Source organism: Pongo abelii, chromosome 2, assembly GCF_028885655.2.
Source record: "Pongo abelii isolate AG06213 chromosome 2, NHGRI_mPonAbe1-v2.0_pri, whole genome shotgun sequence".
Taxonomy (NCBI): Eukaryota; Metazoa; Chordata; class Mammalia; order Primates; family Hominidae; genus Pongo; species Pongo abelii.
Window position 1 is genome coordinate 162,178,714 of NC_085928.1, and position 20,955 is coordinate 162,199,668.

Genomic DNA, 20,955 nt, shown 5'->3' on the forward strand with positions numbered 1-20,955 from the left:
GGAGAGATGAGAATTTCTTGGTAGTAAGAAAAGGTAGAAAGTTGGGGAAAGAGAAGTATATTTTTAGTAAGAAAATTAGGCTTTCTTTTTTATAACATATGATTTATGTGTAGTTGACATTTACATAAATGTTCATATTTTGGTCAAGTAAACTTTTATGTTTCTAAACTATCTTTACCATTATCAATAATATGTAATAAGCTAAGGTATCTTAATATTGGTTATATGGACATTAAACAGATATGATGACTATGTTGCTATAATTTGAAGCTATTGTGCATCTAGATTTATTCATAAATGTAAATATTACTGATCTTAGTAAAATGCTTAAGAGAAATTGCTTTTTAAAGAATATATGCTTTCTCCAGGGAATAATTTTGGCCTTGAAAAAACATATATATATGCTTTACTTATCTTTCAATATTTACATCCCAATATCTTCTGAACAGAGATAAAAATTCTTGCTGTCAAAGGTGGCAGACCAGGAACATGCATTTGTCTCCCATGCCTGCTAAGACCTCGCTTAAAAAAAAAGAGATAAGGTGTGTGATTAAGAATAAACTCATAATAGAAAAAAAGAATTGTGGAGGTTAATGTAAGGGAGGATATCATCGTGAAAGGGAAATTACACTGAATTTCTGCAAAACAGGAAGAGGATGAGAAATCACAGTTGGAGGAAACAAACTAAACAAACAGAAACCCGAGGTAGCTTTTGTTCATAGTGAGCTGTTACCAAAATTTACTCCCATAAAATAAACTCTAGACAAATCTCTAAGGAAATTGAGCAGAGCTTTAGAGTAGAGCTAATCTCTATGCAGGTTTTATTTTGTCATTTGGCATTGCATTAACCAGGAAATCCAGTGCCACACCAATTCAGTTTGCTGACCTTCACACCCACTTGCCTTGCTCCGGTCAGAATTTCCATTCCAGGGAGGTCCGTGTAAGGAAACAGTTTTATATACATAAACCCACACCATGTACCAAAATTTTTAAAAGGGTAGCTCTTTGAGAAACGTATTCTATGTTTATTGGATTGGCTTATGCAAATGTAAAGGCCAATTTTAGTAATGTATATCTTCCTACAAAATTAATGTTTTCATTCATGTTTTAAAATATGTTTAGATGGAGTTTAATCAGGTAGTCAATTTTGATCATTTAAATTTTGTTTGTATCTGTGGTTATTTCACCATCTTTTAAAAATTTAATTTTTTTATTTGTAATTTTTGTGGGTTCATAGTAGGTTGATATGGTTTGGATTTGTGTCCTCACCCTAATCTCATGTCGAATTATAAATCCCACTGTTGGAGGAGGAGCCTGGTGGGAGATTATTTGATCATGGGGGTGGATTTCTCCCTTGCTGTTCCTGTAATAGTAAGTTCTCATGAGATCTAGTTGTTTTAAAGTGTGTAGCACTTCCTCCTTTACTCTCTTTTTCCTGATCCCACCATGTAAGACTTGCCTGCCCTCTTCACCTTCCTCCATGATTATAAGTTTCCTGAGGCCTCTCCACCTAGCCATGCTTCCTGTACAGCCTGTGGAATTGTGTCAATTGAACCTCTTTTCTTTACAAATTACCCAGTTTCTGGTAGTTCTTTTATTTATTAAATTTTTTTTTTGAGATGGAGTCTCCCTCCACCTCCCAGGCTGGAGTGCAGTGGCACAATCTCAGCTCACTGCAACCTCTGCCTCCTAGTTTTAAGTGATTCTGTGTCCGGAATTGGTGGGTTCTTGCTCTCACTGACTTCAAGAATGAAGCCACGGACCCTCGCGGTGAGTGTTACAGTTCTTAAAGATGCTGTGTCTGGAGTTTGTTCCTTCTGATGTTCGGACATGTTCAGAGTTTCTTCCTTCTGGTGGGTTCGTGGTCTCGCTGGCTTCAGGAGTGAAGCTGTAGACCTTCACGGTATTACAGCTCTTAATGCAGCACGTCTGGAGTTATTCATTCCTCCCGTCCGGAGTTGTTCATTCCTCCCGGTGGGTTCATCATGGTCTTGCTGGCCTCAGGAGTGAAGCTGTGGACCTTCCTGGTGAGTGTTACAGCTCATAATGGCAGTGCCGACACAAAAGTGAGCAACAGCAAGATTTATTACAAAGAGCGAAAGAACAAAGCTTCCACAGTGTGGAATGGGACCAGACTGGGTTGCTGCTACTGGCTCGGGCAGCCTGCTTATATTCCCTTATCCGACCCCACCCACATCCTGCTGATTGGCCCATTTTACAGAGAGCTGATTGGTGCATTTTACAGAGAGCTGATTGGTCCATTTTGACAGTGTGCTGATTGGTGCATTTACAAAACTTGAGCTAGACACAGAGTGCTGATTGGTGTATTTACAATCTTCTAGCTAGACGTAAAAGTTCTCCAACTCCGCACTAGATTTGCTAGACACAGAGCACTGATTGGTGCCTTTACAAACCTGGAGCTAGACACAGAGTGCTGATTGGTGCATTTACAATCCTTTAGCTAGACACAAAAGTTCTCCAAGTCCCCACTAGATTAGCTAGACATGGAACACTGATTGGTGCATTTACAAACCTTGAGCTAGACACAGAGTGTTGATTGGTGCATTTACAATCCTCTAGGTAGACATAAAAGCTCTGTTGCCCAGGCTGGAGTGCAATGGCACAATCTCAGCTCTAGATCTTGGAGGCATGCTTCATTCTTTTTTATTTCTTTTTATTTTCTCTCTTCTGACTGTGTATTTTCAAATAACTTGTCTTCAAGCTCACTAATTCTTTCTTCTGCTTGATCCATTCTGCTGTTAAAGGGCTTTGCTCCATTCATCAGTTTGCCAATTGCATTTTCAGTTCCAGAATTTCTTCATGATTCTTTGTAATTATTTCATTTCATTCACTTTGTTAAATTTACATGATAAGATTCTGAATTCCTTCTCTGTGTTGTTTTGAATTTCACTGAGCTTCCTCAGATTTGAATTCTCTGTTTGAAAGGTAACATAAGTCTGTCTCTCTAGGATTGGTCCCTGGAAACTTACTTAGTTTGGTGATATCATGTTTCCCTGTATTGTCTTGAAATCAATGTCAAAAAATCAATGTCTGGGAATTGATTTTTTGAGTGTTTTAGGACTTGTTCTGTGACTTAATATATGGTCTTTGAGAATAATCCATGTGCTGAGGAAAAGAATGTGTACTCTGAAGCTCTTGGATAAAATATTCTGTAAATATCTATTAGATCCATTTGGTCTGTAGTGCAGATTAAGTCTGTTGTTTCTTTGTTAAGTTTCTGTCTGAAAGATCTGTTCAGTGCTAAAAGTGGTGTGTTGAAGTTTCCAGCTATTACTATATTGGGGCCTATCTCTCTCCTTAGCTCTAATAATATTTCCTTATATATGTGGGTGCTCCAGTTTGGGGTGCATATATATTTAAAATTGTGATATCCTCTTCCTAAATTGACCCCTTTATCATTTTATATAGTGACCTTCTTTGTCTCTGATAGTTTTGGTCTTGAAACCTGTTTTGTCTGGTGTAAGTAGAGCAACTCCAGCTCTTTTTTGGTTTCCATTGGAATCAAATATCTTTTTTCATTCCTTTATTTTCAGTCTATGTGTATCTTTATAGGTGAAATGTGTTTCCTATAGGCAACAGATCAATCGGTCTTATATTTTGTTCATTCAGCCAGTATATGTCTTTTTATTGGAGAGTTTAGTCCATTTACATTCAATATTATTGATAAGTAAGAACTTACTTCTGCCATTTTGTTATTTTCTTTCTGGTTGTTTTGTGGTCTTCTCTTCCTTCTTTCTTTCATTCCTGTATTCGTCTAGTGAAGGTGATTTTCTCCGTTGATATGATTTAGTTTCTTGCTTTTTATTTTTTGTGTCTCCATTGTATGTTTTCTCGTCTAGGGTTACCATGAGACTTGCAAATACTATCTTATAACTCATTATCTTAGTCTGATAACAACTTAATATTATTTGCACACACAAACACACAAGCAAAAAGGAAACTAATAAAACCTTGCTTTAACTTTGTCTCTTTGCTTTTTTACATTTTTATTGTTTCTATTAATATTCACATCCTATTTTACTACGTCTTGAAAAGTTGTTGTAGTTAGTATTTTTTATTGGTTCATCATTTATTCTTTCTGCTTAGAATACAAGTAGCTTATACAACACAGTTAAGTGTTATAATATTTTGTGTTTTCCTGTGTACTTATATTACCAGTAAGTTTTGTACCTTCAGGTGATTCTTTATTGCTCATGAATGTCCTTTTCTTTCTGCGTGAAGTACTCCCTCTAGCATTTCTTGTAGGACAGATCTGGAATTGATAAAATCCCTTAGCTTTTATTTTTCTGGGAAAGTCTTTATTTCTCCTCCATGCTTGAAGTATAGTTTCACTGGATATACTCTCCTTGGGTAAATTTTTTTTTCTTCAGCATTTTAAATATGTCATGCCACTTTCTTTTGCCCTGCAAGGTTTCCACTTAAAAGTCTGCTGCCAGATGCATTGGAGCTCCATTATATGTTATTATTTTCTTTTCTCTTGCTGCTTTTCAATCCTTTCTGAATCCTTGACCTTTGGGAATTTGATTATTAAACACATTGAGGCAGTCTTCTTTGAGCTAAAACTGCTTGGTGTTCTACAACCTTCTTGTACTTAAATATCTTTCTCTAGGTTTGTGAAGTTCTCTGTTACTATCCCTTTAAATAAACTTTGTACCTCTATCTCTTTCTCTTCCTCCTCTTTAAGGCCAATAACTCTTAGATTTGCCTTTTGAGGCTACTTTTTAGATCCTGTAGGCTTCCTTCTGACTGTGTATTTTCACATAGTCTGTCTTTAATTCACTAATTCTTTCTTCTGCTTGATCCATTCTGCTGTTAAAGGACTCTGTCTTCAGTGTGCCAATTGCATTTTTCAACTCCAAAATTTCTGCATGATTCTTTTTAATTATTTCAATCTCTTTCTTAAATGTATCTGATGGAATTCTAAATTCCATCTCTGTGTTATCTTGAGTTTATTTGCATTTCCTCAACACAGCTATTTTGAATTCTCTATCTGAAATGTCACATATATCTGCCATTGTTCCCTGGTGCCTTATTTAGATAATTTGGTGAGGTCATGTTTTCCTGGATGGTGTTGATACTAATAGATGTTCTTTGGAGTCTAAGCATTGAAGAGTTAGGTATTTATTATAGTCTTCACTGTCTGGGCTAATTTGTAGCTGTCCTTCTTGGAAAGACTTTCCAGATATTTAAAAGGACATGGGTGTTGTGATCTAAGCTGTTTCTGCTTTAGGGGGGATCCCAAGCCCAATAACACTGCAGTTCTTGCAGACTAACAGAGGCACTGCCTTGATGGCCTTGGACAAGGTCTGGGAGAGTTCTCTGGATTACCAGGTAAAGAATTTTGTTGTCTTCTCTTACTTTCTCCCAAATACACAATCTCTCTCTCTGTTTTTCAACCACCTAAAGCTGTAAATGGAGTGACACAAGCACCCCTGTGTCCACCACCACTATGACTTCTATGGGTCAAACCTGAAGGCAGGACAGCACGGGGTCTCACCCAAGGCCTGCTTTAAACACTTTAACCACTCCCTGAATACTACCTATGTTTGCTCAAGGCTCTTGGACTCTAAAATCAGCAGGTAGCAAAGCCAGCCAGATCTGTGTCTTTCCCTTCAGGGTGGCAAGGTCCCCCAGGCCCCGGGTGGGTCCAGAAGTGCCATCCAGGAGTCATGGACTAGAGTCAAAAACCTTAGAAGTCTACCTGATGTTCTATTATATTATGGCCGAGCTGGCACTCAAACCATAAGATGCCATAATTCCCACTCTTCCTTCCCCATTCTGAAGGCAGAGGATCCTCACCTCCATAGCCAATGCCATGCCTGGCCACAAGGAATACTGCCAGACTACCACCAATGTTCCTTTAAGGCCAAGGTCTCTTAAGTCAGCTTGTGGTGAATGCTGCCTGGCCTGGTTCTCACTCTTTAGAACAGTGGGCTCCCTCTTGCCCAGGACAGGTCCAGAAATGCTGTTCAAGAGTCAAGTCCTGGAATTGGGGAACTCAAGAGCCTGCTTGGTGCTCTACTCCCTTGAGGGAGTGTTGGTACCTAAGGTGCAAGAAAAAGTCCCCTTTACTTTGCCCTGTGCTTTTCTCAAGCAGAAGTTTTGCCCCATAGCCACCACAGCTGGTTATGTGCGAGTCTCACCTGAAGCCAGCAAGTCTCATAGGCCCACCAAGGCCCTTGATGTACACCTCTCTATTGCTGCTGGTTATTCAGGACCCAAGGGCTCTTCAGTTAGCAGAATACTGGCAGGACTGAGTCCTTTCCTTCAAGGCAGTGGGTTCCCTTCTAGCCCAGGGTGTGTCTGGAAATATCATGTGGGAATTAATGCCTGGAATAGGGGTCTCATGACTCTAATCAGTGCCTTATTCTGCTATGGCTGAGCTGGTATCAAAGATGCAAGACAAAGTCCTCCCCGCTCTTCCCTCTCCTCTCTTTAAGCAGAAGGAAGGGGTCTTTTTTGGAACCATAAGCTGTGCAGCATGGGGTTAAGAGAGGAATGATGCCAGCACTCCCTAGGCTGCCCCAACTGGTGTCTCAGTATGTCACATGCCCCTCCAGTCCACTACCTCTGTGCCTAGTTCAGCCCTGGGACTCGCCTACAAGTTGCAGTCCTAATGGACTAAACTGTCTTTCATGTTTACCTACAGACCCAAGGCACTGTTGCCCTCGGTGGTGAGGTTTGCAGGCACTCAAGTTCAGACCACTGGACTAGGTGATTCCCTTCTGACTAGGGCTGGTTTAAATGTTGCCTTTGTGGGCGAGCATCAGCTGAGGTTGGTCTCGTTTTCCTTTCTGCTCTAAGAGAACAGCCTGAGCTCAGTGCCTCATGATTGCTGTGTTTTTTCCTCCCCAGTTCCCAGAAATGCTCTCCACATCATGCTGCTGCTGTGGGAGGTGGGAGGATGGGTGGCATTGGTGATTCAGGACTTAAAAAAGAAATCTTTTCACTGCCTCTTTCAGCAATATGAAGTTAAAGCCAGGTACTATGAGTGCTCATCTGATTTTTTATTCTTATGCAGGTGTTTTTTTCTGTGTAGAGAGTTGTTAACTTGGTGTCCTTGCAGGGAGGATGATCAGAGGAACTTTCTGAGGATGATCAGAGGAATGTTCTGCCATCTTGCTCTGCCTCCTAACTATTATTAATCTTAATAGCTGTATCCAACATTTATAGCAATGTATCAGTTTCATGTACAAGGCACTATTGTATGCTCAAGGAACACTAACTCATCTAATCATTACCAGTTTGCAGGTCAGAAATAAGAAAACTGAGATTTAGGAGGTTATAGGCATCATGTTAAGTCATACAGCTTACTAGACTCTAAATTAGAACATGTAGAATCTAACCTAGGTCTCTCACTCCAGAGCTAATGCTCTGACATCAGAGCCACACACTCTGATGAATGTGTGTAAGGGAAAGAGCATAGGAACTGGAGTCAGTTGACTTATATTCTAGCCCCATCTGTGCTACAGTAAGACCTGGTTCAGGTCAATCAAGCTCTATGGCACTAAGTTGGAGTTGTACTAAGTGAGTTCAAAACTCTACTAAAGTAAGCAGCAATATTATATGATCCTTGATTTGCTATTTCAGGAATAGGGATAGATTTATGCACTTCAAATACTCCTCATGGTCAGTTGCATTATCTGCGATATGGCCAGCTTTGAGTAAGGGTACATTCCAGAGTCACGGAAAAGAAAAGCTACCTGCCCAAGATACAATGACATCATTAAGACTATACTGTCACCAAGTACTCTAACAGTAACCTAAGATTCCATGCAGGCCTAAAACTAATGCTAAATTCTCAGAAGCCATAGGGGTGAGCTGATGTCAGAACAGTCCACATCCATGTGATAACTGCAGTGGACATAACAAGCTTCAAGTTTAATTATTTAATACCAATAATATTGGGTTTGACTAATCCACTATTGGACCAACTTTAGTCATGTGTTAAGTAAGTACAATTTTGAATACAAAAACTACTTCAGTTTCTTAAGTAAATGCAAAAGAAAACAGCCTTTTCAAAAGAAAGCGAAGATGAAAATATATATTATATATATAAATGATAATATGGCAGAGTTCACAGTATAGCACTGAAGAAAAAAATAACTAGGGCTAAGAAAGAACAGTTCTCAGTATCTAATTGATTAGAATTAAAAGGCAGTCTCTTCAGGATGATGGGAGAAAAATTAACCCCAAAAACTTTTCATCTTTTTGTCACTCAAGGGACAAGTTTAGGACATATGAAATCTCACTGGTCAAGGTTGGATTCTGTGCCCTCCTCTTGCACGAGGGAGGTGGCATCTTGTTTCATAGACCGACTAAGAGAACCGTCATGGTTCCACAAAAGCTGAGCTAATGTTACGGAAGAAGAGTGAATGCTGCAGGAAATTATGACAGGGAACAGATAACTCCTATACTTACTACATTTTCCCATCCATTGTACTCCATAGAGTTATTTCATTAGACTTAGTGTAATACCATACATTAGAGTATTACCATATTTAATTTGACTACATGTATCTGAAAACTCAAACAATAGTGCCTTAAGTTTAAAGTTTATTTCTCTCTCACATAAAAGAGGTAGGCATATAGGGCCATTCAACAATTAGCTGGCTTCCCTCTTCAAAGTCACCTTCAAGATGGCTTCTGAAACTTCACTCATGAAATCTGATTTTCAGGCAATAGGAAGGAGGAAGGGGGAAGGGGGAAGGCAAAAGAAAATACCTCTCAAATGAGTCAGATTCTAATAAGTGGCCTTCCCAAAAGTCCCCCACGCTTAAAATTACATCCCAGTAGTCCAGAACTTTGTCACCTAGCTGCAAGCAGGGCTGGCTTTGATCTAGTCCATTACAAGAGTGTATTATAGCCCCATTATGATTTGGGTTCTATTACTAAGGAAGGAAAGAGTGAATACTGTCTCTTCATCTTAGAAATTACTCTTCTAATCTTCATAGTGCAGGATTAATTCAGGTTCATTATAACAATCTGAGAGTTTTAAACAACTCAATTTTTAGCAATCAATGAAGTCATTATGTCTAAGATTTAAAGTCTTTTCCCCCTTCTTGCCAATCATTTGTATTTTTTTCTTAATCGGCTGCTATTTTCAATCAAGTACAATTGCTTTAAAGTGAAGTTAGAGTCACATTCCACTGATTAGAGTTGTCTTCTAATGATTAATGAGCCAGTCTTAAATTCACACTGAGCTTATTTGGAACATGATAGCATCGTTCAGTAATGAACTTTTGAGAGATTATTTATTTCCCGTTGCCATATTTCTAATCAAGTGCTCATATGCATAATGAATGCTTCAGGAGAAATCAGTTTTTGTCTTGTTTACAAGAAGAGTCATTTTAATGGCAAACCATAAGCATGTTGAGATAGATTGTCTAGTCAAAACTGAAAATGAATTAAAATATTTTAAGAATTCATAAACCAGTGAAGTATAATTATCTTTAAAGTTCTAATAAAATCACATTAACCCAGAAACGTAAGACCTTGGAATTCATTTAGTTCAACCTTCAAATTAATGTCATGAATATAACGACCAGCAGGTGGTTCTCTAACATCTTGTGGACACCTTTGGAAGCTGAAAACATTACTTCTTGTCAGTCCCTTCCAGATGGCACCAATTGTTAGAACATTTCTTTACTAAGCAAAGCCACAAAATATACTTTCCCTATCATCATCTTTAATTTTTTTGTCTTCTTCTACCACGCCAGATGCCAGATATGTATGTATGTGCTAGGTATTTATTTAGCAAAATAAGTTGCCATCAATACTGACAGCCATATTACAACAAATTTTCGTTTTGGGAAAGGATAGTAGAAGTGGTGAAAAAGATTACCAAAGAGCTAAATAAGTTAGGAAAGGAGGATTAAGGGTGACAGATTTGGGAGAGGCAGGGAAGCCTACTTTGATAGGCAAAGCTTGACAGAGACCTGAGGGAAGTGAGGGTCCTATCTATGCAGATATTTAACTCTTTGCCCACATTTTGGGCAGAGAAAACAGAAAGTGAAGAGGCCCTGGGGGAGGAGGTGAGTTTGGTTGGGTGTGTTTGAGGAATACCAAGAAGACTAGAGTTAGCAGAGCAGAGTGAGTGAAGAGAATATGGTAGGTGATTAAGATAGACAGTGAGGTGGGTTGTGAAGGGGACATGAAGTCTTTGGAAGGTTTTGAACAAAGGAGTGACATGATATTTCTTAGATTTAAAAGACTAATTCTGTCTGATGTGTGAAAAATAGATTATAAGGCAAGGGAGTAGAGAGGCCATTTAGGCTGCTAAGTGGAGATGGTGGCTTATGTCAAGGTATAACAATGTATAAATGGTCTGATTCTAGCTGTATTTTGAAAGAAGGGCCTATAAGATGCCTAATGGATTGAATGTGCACAAAAGAACTAAATATAGTGAATTAGATTATTTTAACTTGAGCACCTGGAAGAATGACTGTATCACTTACTGAAGTAAGGAATCTTGGGGAACAGGCACATTTATGCAGGAAAAAATCAATACTTGATTTGTATTTTATTATGCCATTTAGGCATACAAATGAGGATATTGAGTAGGCAAGTAGATATATAAATTAAAATTCATCTGAACACCATTAGTCCAATGTCTTTAGAGTTGTTTGATGTATAGGATATCATCTATATTGTTTCCTCTTTGCTGCTTTGAGAGGGTTGAGCTTGATGATGACAAAAATTTTTTTTCAGGTTATATTTCAATATTAATGATATCATAATCCCAATAGTACCTTGGAAGATTTTTCTTTGAGTTTGTAAATTATAGTGGATAGTATAGTGTACCCCACCACCTTCAGGATGAAGGCACTTACTTACCGAGGGTATTGAGTGATTAGAGCTCACAGTTGCATCTTATTTGGAGAATTGCTCTTCCTTCTGTAGAGGCTGCCTTGTATATCCCTTCCTCTGGGTGTAGTTTACATCCAATGACTGGTCAGTGTGGGAAGGATAATAAAGCTTGGACCCTTTGCCTTGACTTAAGAACACTCTTTTACAAGTACATCACAGTTTTATTTTTCTGCTTAATTCTTTTCCTTTATTCCTTAGAGGTGTTCCTGAAAAAACTCCCTAATAGATCTCTGACACTCAAGTTTCCATCTCAGAACCTGTTGTTCAGGGAACTCAACTTAAGCCAAAAATATTCTACAAAAGTAAATATTCATAAATAAAATGTTATAAGTTACAAATGTAACAGGAATACTAGTGATTAATTGAATTTGGTATTACTTGCATTATTTATTGTAGCTATCCAAGAACACTGGTTAGAGTATTCAATGAGACTACATCCTATTTAGAATTATTTTACCTAATGTACATTAATCCAGGCAGAATCAGTCTCATGGCAAATATAGATTTCATTTGCCTTGTATTGTTTAAAGCTTAATTATTGATTCATCCATGGACTATCATGCTTAAATGACATCTTATCAAAATGTATATTGAACAAAACGGAAAAAAATTAACCAAATAACACTTCAATTGCAAACATACCTCAAAACAACATGCTAGATTCATCATTTTTATAATGTAAAAATTTCACAAAAGACACCAAGATCAAACTCTCAAAGCTTTTGTTCAGAATATCATCTGTCAATCAAATGCTTCCTTTATGAACATGTTGCTTTTCATTCCAAAAAGTTGACATTTCTATGGTTAAGATTATCCTCTCATTTAAAAATCTCTCCCCCAAGTTCCTGTGTCTTTCAGTATTACTTTTTAAAATACAAATAAATAGTCTTTTGATGGATTCAGTTTGTTCACTTGACTACTTACAAACCAGCAAACTTTAAGATAATGTTTCTTCTTTAATTCTTAAAACATTTAAACCTGCTGATTGAATTTTCTTAACTTTTGTTATATATTTACTAATATTGATTTAAATTGTTTTAGAAACATAGGAAGAAAAACATGACCAATAAATAAGACATATACCTGAAAACCCATTACTTAATTGCTTTCAAAAAAACAATACCTTTGACTACAGAAATATCTGATTGTCAGCTGCCTAGAAGTTGCTGACCCTCATTTATTTTGTTCCTTTAGAATTTCAACCTTCAATTTCTTTCATTTTGTTGATAAAGTAAAACTTTATCTTAAAAGAGAAACTAGGCAATGTTATTTTATTTGGATTATTTTAAAGTGAAGTACTCTATTTTCAAATTATATTTCATGAAAAGAAAATGGAAGATTGTTTTTCTAATCTTAGTTTTAGTGACTGAGGTTATCTTTAGTGTATTGGAGATAAATTTCAAGTTTAAACTGTCTGGCTGAAAGTTCATTGTAGAGGGCTTTTGAATTTTTCTTTGCAAAGAACCCAAATGAAAAAAATATGACATGGATTAAAAATAATTTAGCAGATCTATGATATTATGCATCTCTTAAATGGTCTTACAAGTGATTACATAAGCTAGGTTCCTTTTTAGTTTTTTTAATTCAAATTGTAAAACAGGAAAAGTTTATTAGTTTCTTTATTCTAATCTATTCAGTGCCCTAGAATGGTTCCATAAGGCCCTTCAAAAACCAGTTAGCAAGTAGGAGCTGAATTCAGGGTTTTTTTTTTTTGGAATGGTGTCTCGCTCTGTTGCCAGGCTGGAGTACAGTGGCACAATCTTGGCTCACTGCAACCTCTGCCTCCCGGGTTCAAGCAATGCTCCTGCCTTCCCGAGTAGCTGGGACTACAGGCACACGCCACCACGCCCAACTAATTTTTGTATTTTTAGTAGAGACAGGGTTTCACCATGTTGGCCAGGATGGTCTTGATCTCTTGACCTCGTGATCCACCCGCCTCAGCCTCCCAAAGTGCTGGGATTACAGGGGTGAGCCACTGCCCTCAGCCTGGATTCAGTTTTCATTTGTGTGGTTCCAAACGGGAGAACTGAGAGCCATATGTGAACACAACAGATGGGCATATTTCAGCATAATGGCAAAAAGAACCTTCAAACAATTACAATTATACAAAATTCAAATGAGCAGTGAATTACCATTCCTTGCTATGCTCAGCTATCATTGGTCAGAAACCCTTATAGTGAGGACTAAAGCATTAGGCAGTAAAACTGATGTTTCATTCTAATTCTATGATTCTCTAATTTAAATGGATGGTTGTGATGGCTTGTTTGAATATATCCCACCTCCAATTAAATTAGAAATGTTTAAAATTTAAATTGGAAAATTTTAATATTGAAGCAATAAAACCAAGTTGCCCAATTTTATTCCTCCCATTGTGACGAAGTCTACTCACAGCTGGTCTCTGTTGATGGTTTGAATTGCCCTTTGATTTGCTGATTGCCATAGGAGGATCCACTTTAGGGTTGCTCTGAGAATTAAGCCCTGCTAGGCTTTCTCCACAGTGACTTCTCTGGTTGCCTCCTTGGCCATCTGTAGTAGGCAAAATAATGGCCCCTTAAAGATATCAATGTCTTAATCTGTGGAGCCTGTGAATATGTTGCTTTATGTGGCAAAAAAAGGACTTTTGCGATATGATTAATGTTAACTAACGAGATATAGAGATTATCTGGGTAGGCCCAATGTAATTATGCGAGTCCTTAAAAGCTGAGAATATTTTCCAACTGCTGTCAGAGATGTGAGAATGAAAGAAGGGTTAGAGAGATATAATATTGTCATCTTTGAAGCTGGTATGTGGTGAAGGGTGTGGATGGGCATAAGCCAAAGAATGTGGGCAGTTCTAGAAGTTAGAAAAAGCAAGGAAATGGATTCTCCCATAGAGCCTCCAGCAAAGAAAGCGGCCCTGCTGACATCTTCATTTGAGCTCAGTGAGACCTGTGTCTAACTTCTGACCTACAGAACTGTTTAATCTGTTTGATTACAAATTTGTGGGGTTTTTTTGTTGTTGTTGTTGTTTTTTTTTTTTTTTTGGTGGTAATTTGTGAAGGAGGCAATAGGAAACCAATAAAACATCCATAAATCCACCTGGCTTTACTTCTTCCAAAAGAGGCTGTGAGAACAGCTGCCAGTATGCACGATCCTCAGAGCATGCAGCAGCCCTCTCCTGCAGAAACCATGCAGTTGGATTGCGTCGCTGTCCTTCTGTTGGGTAGATTTGAGTATCTCCACACAACTATAATGGTGTATATAACCAGAAGATTTGTAATAGAGTTCTGAATGGTGACTCTGGGGAACGTCTAGATCCAAGAGGGTTCTTTGAATCATCAGCTTAAATACATGATCTTCAAAATTGTTTTGATCTAGTATATGTAGTATTGTTATTACATTTTAATTTTCAAAAAACGTTTTATTGATCAAGGCTCAGAATGAATACTAGTGATCAGTTGCTGAAAAGCCAGATGTGACAGTAGTGGCATGTGGATCTGTTTCAGCCAAAAGGACCTTAGGCACATTTACAAAGTAAAATAGATTTACTTTTGATGCCTTCTCACTTTCTCTTCAGTGTCTTTCATTACCTCTGGACTACTTTACAGCCCAACATGGGACCTGCCATTGCTTAAAGTTGACATTACTCTAAAATTATTCTATTTCTCACTCACTTTCTTCCTTTCCTTAAGATTAAAATTACTACCTCAAAGTGTTTATCTTTAGCAGGTAGAAAACCATCAGATTAAAGTAATTCATGCTAGCAGGTGAAGGTCTTCATCAGTGTAGTGGAAGACTAGGTGAACTGAGTAAAACTGTAATCAGTGGGCTGAGCAGAGACTTATTTTTAAAGGAGAGGACTTTTAAAGGGATGTGTTCATGACAGGCCTTTAGCTCCACTATGCGATCATTAAGTATGCATTGAATGTCTACTAGTGTTCATGATGGGAAACTGAAGGTTAAGTTCAAAGACCTTGGGGTTAAACAATGCTGACTGAGTTCAGGCTCTACTATTTAGGACTGTGACCATAGCTGTGATCAAGTTTCTATTTCCTCATCTGAGAAATAAGGATAACGACCATGCTAAACTCTTAGGTTTACTGTGAAGTTGAAGTGAAAGTACACATATCACATGTCTAACACAGTGCCTGGTGCAGAGTAAGGATTCGGCAAACTTGACCAATTAGTTATTCCCTGTCTCAGGCTCAGGATAAGACATTGTGTAAAGGCACAGAAAAACAAGAAGACTCAACCCTGAACCCCACAGAGCTTTCTCCCACCCTTCAGACGTTTCCTGCCTGTGAATAGGCATCAGAAAAGCAACAGCTCTCACTTTTACAAAGTAGTTAATTCATACAAACCTGGAATTTTCAAACAAATTTTGATCAACAACAACAAAGCCCATTACTTAAATCCTTGTGTATACATGATTTTTCAATGTACTGCTTTAGAATTCTCATGTTCAGGCTGGGCGTAGTAGCTTAAACCTGTAATCCCAACACTTTGGGAGGCTGAGGTGGGAAGATAGCTTGAGACTGGGAGTTTGAGACCAGATTGCTCAATATAGTGAGACCCTGTCTCTAATATATATATATATATCCTGGTATGGTGGCATGTGCCTATTGTCTCAGCTACTAGGGAGGCTAAGGTAGGAGGATCCCTTGAGCCAAGGAGGTTGTGGCTGCAATAATCCATGGCTGCACCACTGCACTCCAGCTTGGGTGACAGAGTGAGACCCTGTTTTCAGAAAACAAACAAACCAAACAAGAATTCTCACAGTTTAATGAGGAAGAAATGCAAAGGAGAAAATCCATAATTAAATCATAGAATTATTTTCCCTTTATTGTACACAATGAATAACTAACTGAAGAAAAGATTGTCTTTAAAAACATGTCATGGTAGAGTGAAAAAAAAGGGATATATATTTTAGAATATATGTCTACAGCTTCCTCTGGAATTCCAGCTTTGCTCAGGATACTTTTGTTACTGCTATAAAATAGAAAGGTACCAGCCTGGCCAACACAGTGAAACCCTGTCTCTACTAAAAATACAAAAAAATTAGCCGGGCGTGGTGGCGGGTGCCTGTAATCCCAGCTACTCAGGAAGCTGAGGCAGGAGAATTGCTTCAACCTGGGAGGCAGAGGTTGCAGTGAGCCAAGATCATGCCATTGCACTCCAGCCTGGGTGACAGAGCTAGACTCAGTCTCAAAAAATAATAATAAAATAAAATAAAATAAAATAAATTAAAATAGAAAGGCAGTCCTGAGTGAAGGTGATGACATCAAGACTGATTTGGTGAAGGTTGTTAGGTGACAATAATTATTAATAGCTCCATTTTGTGGACTAAAAAAACTAAACCAAACAAAAACCAAAAAAAAAAAAACCCTCAATTTTAATTTTAGAACTCAAAAAAGATGAACCATAGCATGAACTGTTAGACAAGGCAAAATAATTCAAAAGGGGCCTTCTTGGTATTTCAGAAAAGAGGAATTGAGATTTTTTTCAAAAGTTAAATTTAAGAAAAAGCCTGATTATAATAAAAGCTGCTTTTCTTCTTAGGAGATATCATTCAGAATTGATTACCTTCTTTCACACGATACAACATTAGATATGATTGACAAGCATGCCAAAGGCTTCATTCTTCTAGCTGATTATCAACTTTTCTTCCTGGGAGCCAATTTCAATGAGCTATTATATTTTGAAGTGCTGTCACAGATATATTGGAAGGAACTAGGAACGTTAGTTCCTTATGTCTGCAATTCCTGTAGGAATTCCATGTCTGAGTATTTTAAGTTTAATAATATAATTTTAAAGAAATTTTTAGAACTGTATGGAGAAATGGAGCAGAATTACCACAATTAAATATTCATAGGAAAGCTATAGAACATCAGAACAGTGCTTCCTATAGTCAATCATATTTAACTGCCTGTTATTGTGAATTGATATATGTTGTTGCAAACAGTGAACTGAATACTAGACTAGCACATAAAAGTCAAATGTAATAGAGTTGTTAATACTTTTTTGAGCAGAAATTGAGTAAGTACTCCTTGTAGCATGAAAGGATAAATCTAACTCTTAGAATATCTATTTTCTGCTGAAGGGAAGGTGTGACCATTTATACAGTTAAAGTTAATCAGGCTGGGTGCAGTGGCTCACGCTTCTAATTCTAGCACTTTGGGAGGCTGAGGTTCGTGGATTGCTTGAGCCCAGGGGTTCAAGACCAGCCTGGGCAACATGGTGAAATCCCATCTCCACAAAAAATACAAAAAAATTAGCTGGGTGTGGTGGTGTGCACCTGTAGCCCCAGCTACTCCAGAGGCTGGGTTGAGAGGATCACTTGAGCCTGGGAGGGCAAGGCTGAAGTGAGCTGTGACTGCCCCACTGTGCTCCAGACTGAGCAACAGAGCAAGACCCTGTCTTAAAAAATAAAGAATAAAGTTAATTAATCCTTCATGGGACAAATAAGTCTATAAAAATATCACAAACTAAGGGTGTCTAACCTGCATAGAATGTCACTATCTTTCTAGGAGTAACACTTGAAAATTACTTAGGATGGTGTCTGGCACATGGTAGATGCTCAATAAATGTTAACAATATTATCATTTAGAAATGGTATTAGGGGCGGGTCGTGTTGGCTTACGTCTTTAATCTCAGCACTTTGGGAGGCTGAGGCCCTTGAGTTCAAGAGTTTCAAGAGTTTGACACCAGCCTGGCCAACATGGTGAAACCCTGTCTCTACCAAAAATACAAAAATTAAGCTAGGTGTGGTGGTGGGTGCCTGTAGTCCCAGCTACTCGGGTGACTGAGGCATGGAATCGTTTGAACCCAGAGGTGGAGATTGCAGTGAGCCAAGATCATGCCACTGCACTCCAGCCTGAGCAACAGAGCAAGACTCCATCTTAAAAAAAAAAAAAAAAAAGAAAGAAAGAAAGAAAGAAATAGTGTTTGGTTGTGAGTTAGAAAGATATAAAAATAAGTGGCTTAAAAATACATTAACTTTTCGTTCATGTACCATGGAGTACAGAAGTAGGCTGTTCAAGGTTGGTAGTATATTGACTACTTTGGCTATATTATATTATCAAACTCTCAGAACACGTTCGTTAAAGTTTACTTCCTCAGAACCACCTCATGCTCACAAGATGGCTGCCTGGAGTTTATTTTTCATATACAGGTGCAAAGAAGGAAGAGAAAAGGAAGGTGGTTCTGCAAAGGGATGAATGCCAGCTGGATACACACACACAAACACACACACACACACACACACACACACACACACACACAAAGGTTTCTAGAGCCCTACCCCACAACTTTTGCCCAAATATAATTAACCTAAACTCAGTCACATGCCTTCCTTTTTCTTTAAGATGGAAATATTGTATTTTAGCTGAATGCATTGCTAAACATAATGAAATCAAATTTCTGTTGTTAAGAAATAAGGGAAAATTATACATTGGTGTTATGTGGGAAATTTACAGAAAAGAAAGACATAAGGGAAAATTGGATTTGGGAAGGGAATTAGAAATCTTTCCCATTGTTATTAATGAGATTATGTTTATTTGGAAGTTTACAAATAAACTAATCCTTTTTCAGGGGTTTGCTTCTCTGTGCGACTAAAATATTTTCCTTTTAGCAATGTGCTGGAGGAGCCAGCTTATACTTACTTGCAGGAACCAATTGAGAAATTCTCAAGAATTTTGTAAGTCAGTAATGAAACACAGCCATTATTTTAAAAATAAATAGTATAAATATAGAATTAAATTATTAGAAACAAAGGATAGCAAATACTTAGAACAGCTCACTTCCTAATTTTTTACTACAATTTACTGTTATCTGTGCTGTTGACATGATGTACATCTATTGTATCTGTATGGTGAAAATATTACGTGATAGAAACCTATATAATGGTATCTACTGTACCTCTCTTCCCAACTCTGAATTCAGTGACATCACTTTGGTAGCTTAAAACTGGCCATATAGGGAATATTTACAACACAGAAGTTGACAAACACTAAAATGAGGGCCCTTTTCCCTGAAGAATACATTGTAAAAATCTACCAGCATGCTTCTGCCTTCTAATATTTACAAATACATTTTTAATAGTTTGCTGTATTAATGGTGGCCGGTATAGAGATCAGAATAGAGACAAATTTAACGTTTCACTAGCATAACCACATACAGAAGGTTAACCAGTGAGTACATTAAGAGGGAAGGAACTGTTTTTCTTCTATTCATGTCTTGCAACAGCTCTCATGGGACCACCAACACCACCAGCCAGATATTTCAGCTCCGAGCTAGAGAAATGAATTTTTTGTGACTAACTCCTTGGGGAAATAGGAAAGGAGAGGAACTGCTACATGTTTTCCCCTGAGGACTAATAAATTTGTTTATGTCTCTTTGAGCTTAGAGCACTCATCAGAAAAGAAAAAAATACTTTAAAAAAAACCCACAATTCTCCCTCATCGCCTCTTTCATTGCCACTCTTTGAAGAGTAAATAAATGAGGCATTTGGGGCAAATAAATGTAATATTAAGCAGAAAATAAATGAGACAATATAGTGGGAATCATTTAAAAGAGTGATTTATAGCTCCTCTTCTGTATCTAGTATTTAAATTGAGCATCTTAAATTAAAATTAATTTTATTTTTTCACCTGGAGTACTTTCTTTTTGTTATCTACAATTTTGTGTAAACCTTCTGCCCCACTCTCTGGAGTCTGAGATGGTGCCAGAGAGATTTATAGGAGAAAGTAGTTTAACAACATACTGCTTTGGTGAGGCTATGGGGAAGAAAGAGCTCTTCATTGCCGAGGGAAGCGTGAATTAGTATGACCTCTATGAAGAAAAATTTGGCAACATTTATCAAAACTGTAAATGCGTATAGCCTTTGACCCAGTAATTCTACTTTTGGAAATATACTCTCCAGAAGTACTTGTATATATATGAAATGATACAGGCTCAATATTATTCTTTGTAATATTTTTGCATAATAGCTAATTGTTAGAATAAATGTAAAATCCATCAATAGGAGTGGCTAAATAACCTAAGATTTATTTTTGCAGTGGAGTGTTACATGGCTGTAAAAAATAATAATAATCCTAGAAACTATATAGTGAAAAAAACCCAAGAGTTAGAATAGTATGTATAATATACCTTTTGTGAAAAATAAGAGAAAATAAAAATCTATATTTATATCCTCTTGAATATGCATTACTCTGAAAAGATCCGTAGAATCTAAGAATAGAGATTTCTATGTGGAAAAGGAGGTTCTGGCTAGATGAGGGACAAGGTTGGAAGGAAAGGAACATTTTTTACTTTTAACTTTTATAGCTATTCATTTTTTGAGCCATTTGAATGTATTATGTACTTAAAAATACCTTAGAGCTTAAATACATAGCTTGCAATACTTAAAGAGAAACTTCCCCTCCATCAACAGAGACGCTGTTTAGTGTGATTTAATAAGGAGTTCTAGCTGTGAGATGGCTCACTCACTCAAAGATATAAGAGAGGAGAGTTTAGTCATGTGCAGATTTAAGGGAATCAACATAAGAGAGTGAGACACTAAGGGATTAGCAAGAGCAGAATGCCAGAGGCACCACTAGCCTGGAAGGGAAAAGGAATGGAGCGGTCATGGAGATGCTGCAGAGACAACAGCTCTGAACAGAATGCAGCCACTGCCAGGAACAGTGAGGCAGTAAGGAGCAGAAAGAATCAATATCCCAACCTTTCTGTCCTCTTACCCCTGATCTCCAGCTAGTGACACACAGAAGCCAGAGGATAAGGAAGCCTGGAGTGTACTCTGGAGAGTGGTCATCTTCCTGGGGGACAAAGGAAGACAGAGAATACAGAGAATGGATCTGGGCAACAAATGAAAAATAACAAGTGCAGGATATTAGGATGGCAATTTGCATCCTGGATGTGTGTGTATGTCTGCAAATATAGGTATGTGCTATACCAATTGGTTATACTGGGACCAATGTTTACTTCTTCACAGTAGGCTAGGACAATTCGCTCACATTCTGCCACTGCTAGCACCAAACTCAAATGTTTACACATTTGATTGCTTTAAAGCAATTGCCCAAGTATATTTTT